The 13,529-nt window shown below is 36.8% G+C and overlaps 1 pseudogene; it reads left to right on the top strand.

Moving 5' to 3' along the window:
* The first annotated feature begins 517 nt into the window (after positions 1-517).
* The window catches only part of LOC113112634 (F-box/WD repeat-containing protein 4-like), a 32,039-nt pseudogene continuing 19,027 nt past the window's right edge, over positions 518-13,529 (top strand).

Genomic DNA, 13,529 nt, shown 5'->3' with positions numbered 1-13,529 from the left:
TTATATGCTCTTTGTTAACTTATTGTGAACGTGCATGGTAAATACAATATTCACAAAAATGTGAAAAGTGCATACAAAATTATTATTTTTTTGTAATTAGAAATGGGGTCACTGAAAAGGTCCTCAATGCCTTTAAATTAACCCTAAAAACTGCCAAATTATACTTTTATATAAATTCTTTACAATGTAATGTCCATATGCATCCCAAATATTAAGCATATTGAATTTGCATTCGGAAAAAAGGAAGATTTTTCTTCTTTCCTTCCTTTTCAGCATGTTTGTATTTTTTTAAAGTATTTATCAAGTAAGCTTTTCTTAATTGTTATCAAGCATATGTCAATTTTAATAAATAAAAAAAAAATTGTGTATGTGTGTGTGTGTATATATATATATATATATATATATATATATATATATATACATACACACACACACACAAAATCATCAACAGTAACGGGAAAAAACGTAGAAGCTCCAGCAACTGTTAATACAGACTGAATGAAAGGCACCAGAGAAAACCGGATGAAGTCCCTGGCTCTGGTCATTCACTACACTGCGCGCACGGTGGATCACGTGACTCACAGGTTGTGATGGCTTCCTTCGCTTACTGTGACAACACGCTTTGAGAAAAACATGGGCTTCTGCGAATTCTTCAGTCAAACCCACGAGTGTCCTCTCAGAATTACCCTTCATATTAGTGGAGGCAGACAGAGCGTGACAAAGAAAAGAGGCGCTGATTTGGAGAAGAGGCCGCGATGTTTCTGTTTCAGTTACCCGAAGATGTGCTATTTCTCGTCCTCTCCTACCTGGATCCCAGATCGCTGTGCCGCCTCTCTCACGCGTGCAAGAGAAGCTACATGTTCATCTCCAGAGACGTTGTTTGGAGGAAAATAGCTAAAGACATTATCAACACTGGCTTGACACGACAAGGAATAGACTTGTAAGGATTTTGTGATACACTAGCTGTGTTGCTAGCTAATCGTTCTCGGCCTACGCACAGAACAACAAAACTAACCTAGATTGCATAAGGCGGCGCGTATTCACAGCAGTCGTGACGTAATGAAAACTGCGTACGTTGAAATTAAGTTCCGTTCTTACGCTGATAGTAACGTGGATTTTGTTTACAGGTGCAACCAGCGCGTGAGCGGGACCTCAGGACAATAAATTGGAAAAGTAGGACTAATATCTATAAGCAGATGAATAGGATGTTGGATTGTAGTCAGTTTTTTTTTTTTCATCGTATAATTGTTTAGATTGGACCAAACTCAACTAGCACTTTAGTCACTTTCCACGAATACAAACTTTGTGATATCGATTTCTCTTCTTTTATAATTACAAAATATTCTGATAAAATGTTAAAATGTTCCACTTCCACTGACCCAAAAATATAAATATATAAATACAAATAAAATAATAATACATTGTCACAGAAATTTTAATGTTGGATTTATTTATTAAGCTCAAAGCTCAAGCATTCAGCAAACCGGTCTTTTTATTAGTTATTGAAAAAAATAGGTTCCCAAACGTTAATGGCAGGGTTGAAAAGATTTCAAACCCCACAGCAAATACATAAAAAATGATTTTTTTATTTAGTTGGACTGCCTGAGGTTGTGGGTCAACATTTTCTAAATGTTAAGCAGAAAGTTTACCACCTTTTACTGAATTTGTTGAGAAAAAAAAGTAAAAGTTGTGTGGTGCTGTGGCATTTTTTTGGGAAATGCCAAGTCATGAACATTTGAATCATAAGATTAAACCAGCCAAGTTTTAAGATTATTATAATTGAATTGATTATTATAATTCTATTATAATTGAATATTATAATAGAATTGATATGCTTAAAGTAACTGTGTATATCTGTTATATATACTTCACTGTCTTTACTGAAAGACCTATAAAGAGCATGTAATTTCGGAGTCTGCTTTGAAAGGGGGCATGAGTACAGCATTTACTTTATTTTGCCATTTATCTAAAGTAAACTCAAATAATCTCAATCATCAGTCCCCTGATCATTTTCTATTTTTTTCAGGTGTCCTTCTATTCCTCTTAAGAACAGAGTGAGGGTGTCCCACAACTGGATTCATGGAGTCTGTCGTAAAGAAGTCCTTTTAAAATGGAAAATTAAGTGAGTTATTATTTTATATTTTTTATATATAAGTCCTTTATATACACTTAATTTAGTTTGGCTGTATCAAAATCAGAAGCATAAATTACTTGAATTGTCCTTAAAACAACTATTGTAGCTATATGCAGATGCAAAACTACAATTGCTTGAACAAGTCAAATAATATGGTTATAATGTGATCCTGTACCTCGAAAGGAAAAAAAGGAATTTAAAAGTAAGTTGGAAGATGTCGTACTTTCATTGTCCTACCCCAAAATACATATTTTTCATACATTTATCCTCTGATTGGGGTGTGTAGTTGACCTTGCCAATATGGACAAGACATTATTGTGTTTTTTTTTATTAGCCTCCTCGTCACCTTAAGCCCCAAGATACAGATTGAACTACAGAATAAACGTGTAGGAGTAATTTCCATTCCTCGAATGTTCGCCCACAGCTTGTTGCCATGGATACAGCTGGACTGTGATGTGCTGTATCTCTCTCAGGCAGCAAACATCAGTGGCCCTGTTCTCCGGACACCAAGAAGATGTGTGCAGATTCACTCTGACAGACACACACCTTATCAGTGCAGGAGGGTAAATCCGATTTTTATAGTCATTCAGTCTTTGAAATTATAATTATCAACTCAGCAGACATGAACAGATTTGATCAGGAATCACATCTTCAAATCTTATAATATGGTTGCCGTGTTGATTATTATAATAAGATAAAATACGTATATTTTTATTTATTTTTTACGTGAGAAATTGATGTAATTTCCATTAGCGCACAAAGTCTATCAGCCACTAGAATTCACACATTCACTGAATGGTGAAACAGGAATGTGCTAGTTTTCCTTCTTTTTAGTTATTGGGCCATTAGGTATTTCCTAAATTTAAACATAGTAAAATATTAACTTCAGTAGTTCAGCCATGCAGTGATTCCACACTTTGGGGTTTGATTGTTTGGGATAGTTTGCATTAAAACACATAACACTAATAATAATAATAATAATAGTAACAACAAGGCATTTTATTTATAGGCGCCTTTCAGAAAGCTCACAGACAACTTACAAACAGTCATAGAAAAGAAGAAAATAAAATATTTTTTATTATACATCATTGATGTTTATTTGCTATAATGCCCTTCTTTAATAATAATAATAAAAAAAGTATGTTGTATTGCTAGCAATCATTACTCTGTTTGTATGTTTTTCCAGTGATGGTAAAATAATTGTTCATGACAGAGGAAGTGATTACTCTGTGGAGTATTATGGTCATAATCAGGAGGTGAACTGCATTGACTGTAAAGGGGGTGTGATAGTCAGTGGCTCCAGAGACAAGACCGCCAAGGTGAGACTGTGCACTGTATGTTCTTCTCTTGCTTTTATTGAAGTAAGTGTCTTGCATTAAATTCCACACAGTGAGTGAAAAGAAACCAGTGGATTTTGAAAGTGGCATTTACTTCCTGAAGAAGCAATACATTTTTCTGGTTCACTCTAAACATTTACTTCTCTTGTTATTTAAAATACACTACTGTTCAAAAGGTTTGGGGTCGTTTTTTTTTTTTTTCAGTTTTATTTTGTTGTTTTTTATGTGAAAAGTCTCTCATTCTCACCAAGGCTGCATTTATGTGATAAACAAACAAACAAAACAGTAATATTATAACATGTTGTTACAATTTAATATAATAATTTATTTCCATTGCTATATATTTTCAAATGTAATTTATTACTGTGATGCCAAAGCTGAATTTTATTATTCTTTTTATTTTTTTGGATTTAATTAGATTTTCTGATGAACAGAATGTTCAAAATAACTGCAGTAAGTTAATGTCTAAATAACTTGTGATTTTTGTACTGTTTGTAATATAATTTTAGATTTGGGCTCTGGGTCCTGATAGATTTGGACAATGCTTACATACAATCCCCACATATGACAGAGTGTGGTCGGTGGCCATCAGTCCATCTCAGTGGTAAGTCTGTACTAATAATTCAGTCTTTATTGTTAAGAGTCTTAGTAATGCTTAGAATGTAGTCTACAAAAGACCTTTCTTCCAGTGTTTGATTTATTTAGTGCTGTCAGTCCCTGATTTTCAATATTAAATAAAGTCATGTTGTTCCAAATCTGAATGACTTTCTTGCTTCTGTTGAGCACAAATGTTGGAAACCAAACAGACATTTTCTTAAAATGTCTTATTTTATGTTTCACAAAAGGAAGTCATACGGGTTTGGAAGGACATGTAAATTATGACAGAATTTTCGTAATTGTATTTTCATTATAGAAACTTTCTGTTACTGTATGACAGTAGGGGTGTAACGGTACGCACAAATCACAGTTCGGTACGTACCTCGGTTTTTAAAGTCACGGTTCGGTTCATTTTCGGTACAGTAAGGGAAAGAAATGCAAACATTAAACGGCAGGTTGTTTATTAATAAACTGTTTTTAACAATTTGTTTACACTTTTTTTTTTAAATACTTTTTAATAATATATATATATATATATATATATATATATATATATATATATATATATATATATATATATATATATATATATATATATATTTAAAATAAAAAAAAGAATAAGAAATAAAATACTGCTGCAAAGTTCTCTTTTTAATAAAATACTCTGTCTCAAACCAATATCATATAATAAAATATAATGAAAAATATAAATAAATAACTATGATTACAGTGCAGCATTACCAATCAACCACTTGTAGGACTGCTCATATTTAAATTTAAAATTCGTTATTGCGTTGGACCGATCGGAATTAAGAGCAAAGGTCTTTTTAAATGCCGACAGGAGCTGCGTTTGTATTACAATGTTTTTTTTTTCCTAATTGTAGTGATGTTCACACTCGCGTGATGCCTTTTGAAAACCTTAGGCCGGTGACACACTGGCATATTGCACCTGTCAAACATAGTCTATTTTGCCGTCAATTCTGTTGATGGTGTCCTTTATAAGTAGGCTTTATATTTATGCTCAACGTGAAGTATATATATTATTGTCATGAAGACAAGATCCTGGTCTGTCGGCGGTCTCCCTCTATGTCACCTATAGTAGCATCAGCGCGCCAGCGCGGCGTCAGTCATGATTCTGGTGTGTAAAAGACACAGAAAATGTGAAACAGCTGTCACGCAACTGACACGCAGCAGAAACGCACGCTCACGCCATGCAGCCAGTGTGTCACCGGCCATTTGCAATGAACCATAGACAGTAAAAGAAATGGACACAGCGACCCCATTGGAACTCAACTGAGACAAGTGAAGCCCATTTTTAGCTATTTTTAGCACTTTGGCGTGAGAGAGCAGGAGTAAGTATTCTGATTAATTATTTTGTATAGTATTTTGAAATGTAACTCCAGTACGCCAGTTCTCCTCCTGTCTGTATGTTAATTTCTCTACTGTGCGTCAGAGAGTCGAGTGGTTATGATCCAATCTTTAGCCTATTTTTACAAAAACTGTTTCTACGGAGCCATAATGTAATATAGAAGGTAATGGAGCCTTTTATACATTGTCATGTATCTTTAGGAATAAATAATGGACAAATGGAGTCTTTAAACGCCTCAGATGTAAAGTTATTCACTGTCAAAGTGACGCCAAAATGAATGGGAGTCAATGGGATGCTAACGCAAGTGAAGTTCTGCTACAAGATGATACACTTCGACCCGTCAACTTCCTTGCCGCCTGCGATGAACGTGGAGACTTCCGGCACTTAATATGTTCGTTTGGAAACACGAAAATTTACTTATGTTCCGCATACAAATTATTGCATTCGGTACAAATACACGTACCGTTACACCCCAAATATACAGCGGCCTGAGACCAATTTAAAATCTGGGTTATAAAATCTAATTTAAACCTGGAAATAAACAGAGTTTTTTTAATTTTTTTTTTTATAATTTCAAACAAGAAACATTATGAAACAGAAATAGGAGATATATATTATTCTGCACGATTCCTAGGTCAAATACAAAAACACTCATCTTGCTCTAGATTCTCAAAATGCAAAATATTGATAATTCAATTCAGCTTTTCTGTCAAATTGTTAGTTTCCCTCGCAGTGTCAGATCTTTGAACAGTGGATTTCCTTCTACTGTATCCATGATGCTCTTCCAGTTTCAGGCCATCTCACTGGTTAGACAGTGTGTGTTTGATTCTGCCACATACTTCATACTTACTGATTTCCTCTGTTCCTCTCACTATATGAATCACTAACAGACCTGAACACCAACCTTAGCTTTCATCAAAGAGAATTTGAGAGCTTTCAAATAATGAATGTATCAGTGGGTTTAAAAGAGCGAGGTGGGGGTGGCGGCATCGTTACGGCTCGTGAGGTGAAGTGGTCATAGACAGGGCAACCCAAAGCAGGTGGCCAGGCCCTTTTTAATACATACTCTTCAATTTACTGCCATGCCATTGCTTTGAAGTCAATTAGTTCACACCTCTGAGATGCAGATGGAGAAGAATGTGATCCCAGCCCGGTTCCCTTACTGTACCGAAAATGAACCGAACCGTGACTTTAAAAACCGAGGTACGTACCGAACTGTGATTTGTGCGTACCGTTACACCCCTAAAGGCTTAGAAAGCAGAGTTTTGTCCTCTCATGGGCTGAAAAATAACCTTTTTTGTAGTTCAAAAATTTTCAAATGTACAATTTAATGAGTTTCCTGCTTCTTAACTCTCACCAGGACAGTTGGCGATTCATCATTGAATGTTTCTTTGTGTTTCTTGCCTTTTTAAAGAAATGTGTTGAACCGTCCAGTTGATAAATCGTTACAGGGTTTTGAACTTTAGAAAGCTGTTTCCGTCTACAACTGGTTAACCGTTTCTCCCTTAATACATCTGGGAAGTTTCCCGATGTGATGAGCTGTTTAAACAAGTGTGGGATGGAGTGAGACAGGCGAAGAGGGAGAGAGGAAAAAAACGTGCAGGATATTATGGTGAAGCGGGGTTGCCTTTGCTCCTGCTGCCTTTGATTGCTCGGCCATGTATACTCCCACACGTTTAATGACACGCAGGCACATGAAGCTGTAACACTAGCGCAGAGTCTCCACCTGCCCCTGATCCGTCAAACGCACCTTCACAGCACTGCCAAAAGAATGGAAACACTAAAGGACACGTTCTCATCTTTTGTCACGACAAGGCCAGCGTGTAGAGGAAGAAAGCCACTGCTACTTGAGCAGATGCAATGGTTCAACGCAGTTTTAGTCACTCAGCCGAGTCATTAATCCCCGCTGCCCCGTCTCCACAGCAAAGAATTTAGATTTCAAAATAAGAGACGATTATCCACATCATTAATTCTCCAATTTGATGGCTGAAATAGCAGGCCTCTGAAACAGACTGCTGGACCCAGATAATGGACCAAACTTCTTTACACACATTGACAGTTGGAGAAGTTGATGAAATTGATTTGAAATAAAGGCGTCAACTAAACCTGGGGTTTACTGTTTGATGCCTTTGCACCGAACTCGTTCCTAAAATATATATGCAACTACATTTTCATGTGTAAAGATCTATTTATACTGTAAAAATGGAAATATTTGTGAATGTCTAGCAAATACAAATACCATTAATGTTAGTATTTAGCAAGGATGCATTAATTGACCAACAGTGATAGTAAAGAGATTTATAATGTTACCAAAGATTCCTATTTCAGATAAATGCTGCTCCCTGGAACTTTCTATTTATCAAAGAATCCTGAACAAAAAAAAAATATGTTTTTGAAAAATATTGTTCAACAATGATAATAATAACCAAATCAACACCAAGTCAGCATATTTAGAATGATTTCTTAAAGTTCAAGTGACACTAAAGGCTTTAGTAATGATGGAGTAATGAAAAGTCTGCTTTGCCATCACAGGAATAAATTACATTTTATAATGTATATAACTGTATATTACAGTTTTTGCTTTATTTTTTGTGAAACAGATACAGTCTTGGTGGGCATAAGAGACAAAAACATGAAAAATGAAAACATAAAAGTTTTCAAAAAAGTCATCTTTATAAAAATTTGTTAAATGTCCTGATTGAACTTTGGCCTAATCCTGGCTGAGGCTAAACCCTGTCTATGAAACCGGGCCTCAGATTTATTATAATATAAATATTTATCATTTCTGCAGTATGAAAACCTCTGAACTAACAATTAAGCAGACATGTAAAACATATTTCTATGTGCTTCTCTGGACATGTGGAAGCACAACCCCATTGTAAGAAAGAATTTCCACTTCCGTTACTGAAAGTGAAAGTGACGTTACATACGGCTAAGTACGGTGACCCATACTCAGAATTCGTGCTCTGCATTTAACCCATCCAAAGTGCACACACACACCATGAACACACACCCAGAGCAGTGGGCAGCCATTTATGCTGCGGCGCCTGGGGAGCAGTTTGGGGCTCAGTGCCTTGCTCAAGGGCACCTAAGTCGTGGTATTGCTGGCCAGAGACTCGAACCCACAACCTTAGGGTTAGGAGTCAAACTCTCTAACCACTAAGCCATGACTTCCCCAATTGGATTTTGAATAACATAGTAAAGCTTATATTTTTGGACCTGCTTACTAATGTTAAAAATGTAATTTCCTCTCTGTATCATAGGAGATTATCTGTCTCCTATGTTCGAGCTCCACCAATTAGAAAAAGCAGCACATGTCCTTTAATTGAGAGTGTGTTCTGATTTCACTCCTACAACAGTCAGGAGCTGAAACCATAGACCGAGAGGGTTTCAAAATAGTGATTGCACAAGTGTGTTTTAATTTGGAAACCTGAAGGAATAGATGGGAAGCCCTTGTGTTGCAAATGTAATTGTTCCAGCTTCACGCTTGAGGTATCTAAAGGACAAGGAGCAAGAGAGGAGACGCTGCAGTGAGCAACGGGTCTGAGACATGGGGTGAGGGACAAAGAAAAGAGAAAGATGTCGAAAGAGTGTGCATATGGTCGCCTCTGACACTCAGGTGTTAGGGGCTGCATTGTTCCAGCCCAATGCAGAATCACACTTGTGTATAAAACAAAAGAACCTTGTAAGAAAATATAACCCTTCTCTCTTTTTCCCGCCACCATTTGCTCAGGCTCTGATTTGTATTTCTTTCTTTTTAACCTCCCTTCTCGTCTGTTCCATAACCCTCCCTCCCTTTTGCCGTCATTTTTTCCAAGTAACGTTATCTGAAGGTCTGTTAGTGGGATATTCTGGCCAGAGCGAAATGCCAAGGCTGACTTTCGTCTATCTTTTTGCAGGCCTGATCCTAACCGTATCCAGTGGCCCTTGTCCTATTTCTGAGATTGCTTTTTACAGTTTTAGGCACCTGGGTTTTTTACACTGTTTTTTCTGTGCAGCTTTGAAGAACTACACGGTGACTGCATGACTTTCACAGCTGATGTTGCAATGTGAACGCTAGCTCTGAAATTCCCTAAATGGTGTCATATGGCTAGCGGTCCCATCCTTAACTGTGAGACGGCTCAAAAAAAGGCCCCTCTCCCATTGCGAAGGTAATGGGCACTCTGGCTCCCTGCATTGTTCTCATTTCACTCCAGTGGGTTGCTCTTCTGTTCTGAATTCCATTTACAATCTCATATCAAAGAGACAGAAGCGGCCATATTGAAGGGGGAAAAAACAGTATTCACAGCAGCCATAAATGATTCCTGATTCTTGATCTGTAACCCGTGAGCTTGACCCCCGCCCCCTACACACACACACACACTCCACTGCCCCATCCAGTCTTTGTCTGACTTCAGACTCTCACCTCAAATGTTGATTCGTCTGCTCCTGTGCAAGGCCCTGATACTTGCTACCTTGCTACTAATGGACTCTGATTAGCATTCATTTTATCTTGAGGACACTGTTTTGGGACCTGGAATGACTTGTTCAGAAGAGAAAGCTACTATTGCTATTATTATTATTATTTTTTTTTTACTTAACTTTTTCAGTTGCTCTAATTGAAGCTAAAATTGGTTGTCAGTTTACATAGCAATTAACCTGCATGTTCTCTTTCATAAACACCATGTGTAGACTTCTTAGCTCATGCTAATTCCTTAATGACACAATTTGCTATTTTATGGATTATTAGAAAAAAACAATTACATTTTAAAATAAAGTCTTGTATTGCCTTATTCCACCAGAGATACTCCCATGTTCATGTTTACAGATGAAATCTGGGTGAAATGGATGAAGGCAATACAATGACAAACAAATTACTTTTCCTAACAAATTTAATTATTTTGCAAACTATTTCTATTTCAAGTAAACACTTTTACATTTTCTTTTCAGCCAAGAATCCTTAAAAATGCATCATGGTTTCCACAAAATATTAAGCAGTTATTAAGCAATATTAAGTATTATATTTTAAACTATATTAAAATTAGAAAACCATTATTTAAAATTGTAATAATATTTCACAGTATTTCCATATTTTTGACCAAATTAATTTAGCCTTGGTGAATACAATAGAGTTTCAAAAACATAAAATAAATTCTACCGACCCCAAATTTTTATTGTAATATTTGACTCTTTATTGTATTATTTTATTACAGTTTTAGTGTATTTATATTTAACTGTTTCACCTAAATATTGCAGGCACTGGACATTGAATATCTAATACCCTTCAGACATGCCGTCCTTCACTCCTTGTGTCTGTCTGACCCATCACATTTAAAGGTCTTTGTCATTCCCTTTTTACCACTAGATGTAGAATTAGTAGGGAGCGCCTCTTGTGATAAATAGTTTCCTGAAGTGTCAGACATGACAGATTTTAACCGACAAGATGGGACTTGTTGAGTCTGGAAGAATCCATCAAGGCCTGGGTAACTCTAGCCAGAGTATATGTAAGGTATGTCAGCTACTCTTGCTCTTGCATTTATCACACACACATGCAGCACAAAGTCTGTCAGTTACTTCATTAAGCTTGTTTGATATAAAGTGGAATTTGGGTTATCAGCTGTTCACTTGCAGAAAACGTAGAAAAGATGTGTAATTGTTAGCCTGAAATGTGTAATTTGGTCTTGTTAATATCACATTGCAGATTTTAAGGGAATATAATGTTCGTTTAGCTTTTCAGACATTGTTTAGTTATAGTTTAGATTATGTGGCCTCACTTGGATGATCAAAGGAGCAAATTGTGCATGAGTTTGTGTCTGTTCATCACCCAGGGAGTTGGCTAATCAATGTCTTATGCAGGGAATCTAAACACAGATATTGATAATTTTGTGCTTCTTGTATGTTATGATGGGATAGGCCATGTCACGATGGACAGAAGAGTTCCTTCTCTCTAACTGCCTCAAAGAGCACAGTACACACTACTTCAGTAGTCGCAATGAGCCCACAGCAGCCAGGCAGGGAGGATGAAAAGGGACAGGGTGCAAGTGTCAAAAAGCGAGGCAACCCCGAGGAGAAGTGAGAAAGGCTTCTTTTTGAGGAGCCCTGTTTTGTTTAGAGTTGGTCAAGCACAACTACAAAGATGTTGCAGGGGTACTACTGCCTTTGAAATTTTCCAAAGAAAATGATTGTTGGATAAACCGCCCCCCAAAAGCCACTCTCTGGCAAATGGAGGGAGAGTAACCTATGACCCTCAGTATGAAAGTACATCGAGATGTACTCCTCTATTCCACCCTAAGCTCACCCGCCCCAATTTCACCCCCTTTGCTCCACCCCATTCAAGCAAAGAGAGAGAAAGAGGAGGAAAAAGAGAATGAAATTCATGTAATTCATTTGCTTCTCATCTCTCTCTCTCTCTCTTTCTCTCTCTTATGCTGGGAGAGCGAGCCGTGTCTTAGGAGTCAAGAATTCAATTAGTTGAAAAAACAAGAAAGAAAGCAAGAAAAGAAAGAATCTGTAACAATAAAGCGATAACGGACAGAATGTGCGTTCCCACACGTTAAATACAGGGCGCATACTACTGAAAGCACAGCATGGGAGCTTTAGCCTCTGACTGCAGGTGGTGTCCTGAATAATTGCAGTCAATATGCCCCTTTTATGCAGGCTTTGCACAAGCAGATCATTACACACATGCCACATACAGGTGTTCCCCAGGCGCATTTAAGATGGAAACTTTTGTTATTCCCTAAAAAGCATTTCTGCTCAAAAGTTAGCTGGGGAGTTCAACTATGTGGCTGTGGTGTAATGCACGATTGTCCATGCCTTTTTTAGCCAGATAGAGTTAAAGGTGCTGTAGGGAACTTTTGTAAAAAAATATTTTTTACATATTTGTTAAACCTGTCATTATGTCCTGACAGTAGAATATGAGACAGATAATCTGTGAAAAAATCAAGCTCCTCTGGCTCCTCCCAGTGGTCCCATTGCCATTTGCAGAAAGTCATGCGCTCCCGGTAAAAAACAACCAATCAGAGCTGCGGTCCGTAACTTTGTTTGTGTTCAAAATGTTGAAAAATTAACATAATAAGTGAGTACACCATGAATCCATTTTCCAAACCGTGTTTTTAGCTTGTCCTGAATCACTAGGGTACACCTATAATAAGTGTTTATATTCGGACTATTTTAGATTGCTTCGGGGGTACCGCGGCGGAGTAACCCAGTACCTTTGTGATTCTTCATAGACATAAACAGAGAGAAGTAGCTCCGGCTACAATGTTCTTCCGCAAGACGCAAGCAGTTCTGTTTATTAACCGCTAGAATGTCAAAAGTTCCCTACTCCAGCTTTAAGTCTGTTGAGATAAAAGTTCTGATACATTTTCATAATACTAAATGAGACATTAGCTTAAAATAGTTCTAATTAAAATAGCATGTCAACTGTGAAAATTTTATATATGTGTCAAAATGTGCCAGAATTTTTTTAAGCAGCCTGTAGTTCCAAATGGGAAGAAACTTTAAACTTAAAAAAGATTTAAATTTCCAGATGGAAATAACAGTACTAGCACAAGTGGTGCACACCCAGGGCATCATAAACAGAGCTCCAGACTGTGACCAAAATGGTAAGAAATGTGGCAAAAAATGTGACAATTATTTAAAATGGAAAGTAGGGTAAATAAAGCGGTATCAGTATAAAGTAAAAAGGTTCTCGTACCGTCAAGTATCTCCTCGTATATCTTTCTGCTGTATGGAAAACAGTGGGAGCCAAGATGTGCAATTCATGAACAAATTATCAGTCAAAAAGATTCCCAGTTTCAAACTTGAGTTCACAATTTGAATAAGATCGTTTAGAGCTGCTACTAGGTTCACAACTCATTCCCAGTGAGTCATTTTATGGTTGTTATGTCTGTTTAATATTCTAATGAAACAAGAACCATTATTTGTGATTAGAGATACATTGTCATATCAAAATATTGGTCATTCTATTGTATAGTGAGGTAATCTTTGTTTTAGAGCAGACGCATGTTAACATCAAGGACAATAATTATAAAGATAATTACAGTATATTAGCTAACATTCTGTTACTATACAATATAGTGTGTGCTGTATTTTTGTCATCTGCTACATT

This window comes from Carassius auratus, chromosome 13 (genome assembly GCF_003368295.1).
Source record: "Carassius auratus strain Wakin chromosome 13, ASM336829v1, whole genome shotgun sequence".
NCBI lineage: Eukaryota > Metazoa > Chordata > Actinopteri > Cypriniformes > Cyprinidae > Carassius > Carassius auratus.
The sequence above is the reverse complement of the archived record's forward strand: the minus strand, read 5'-3'. Positions and strand labels throughout refer to the sequence as shown.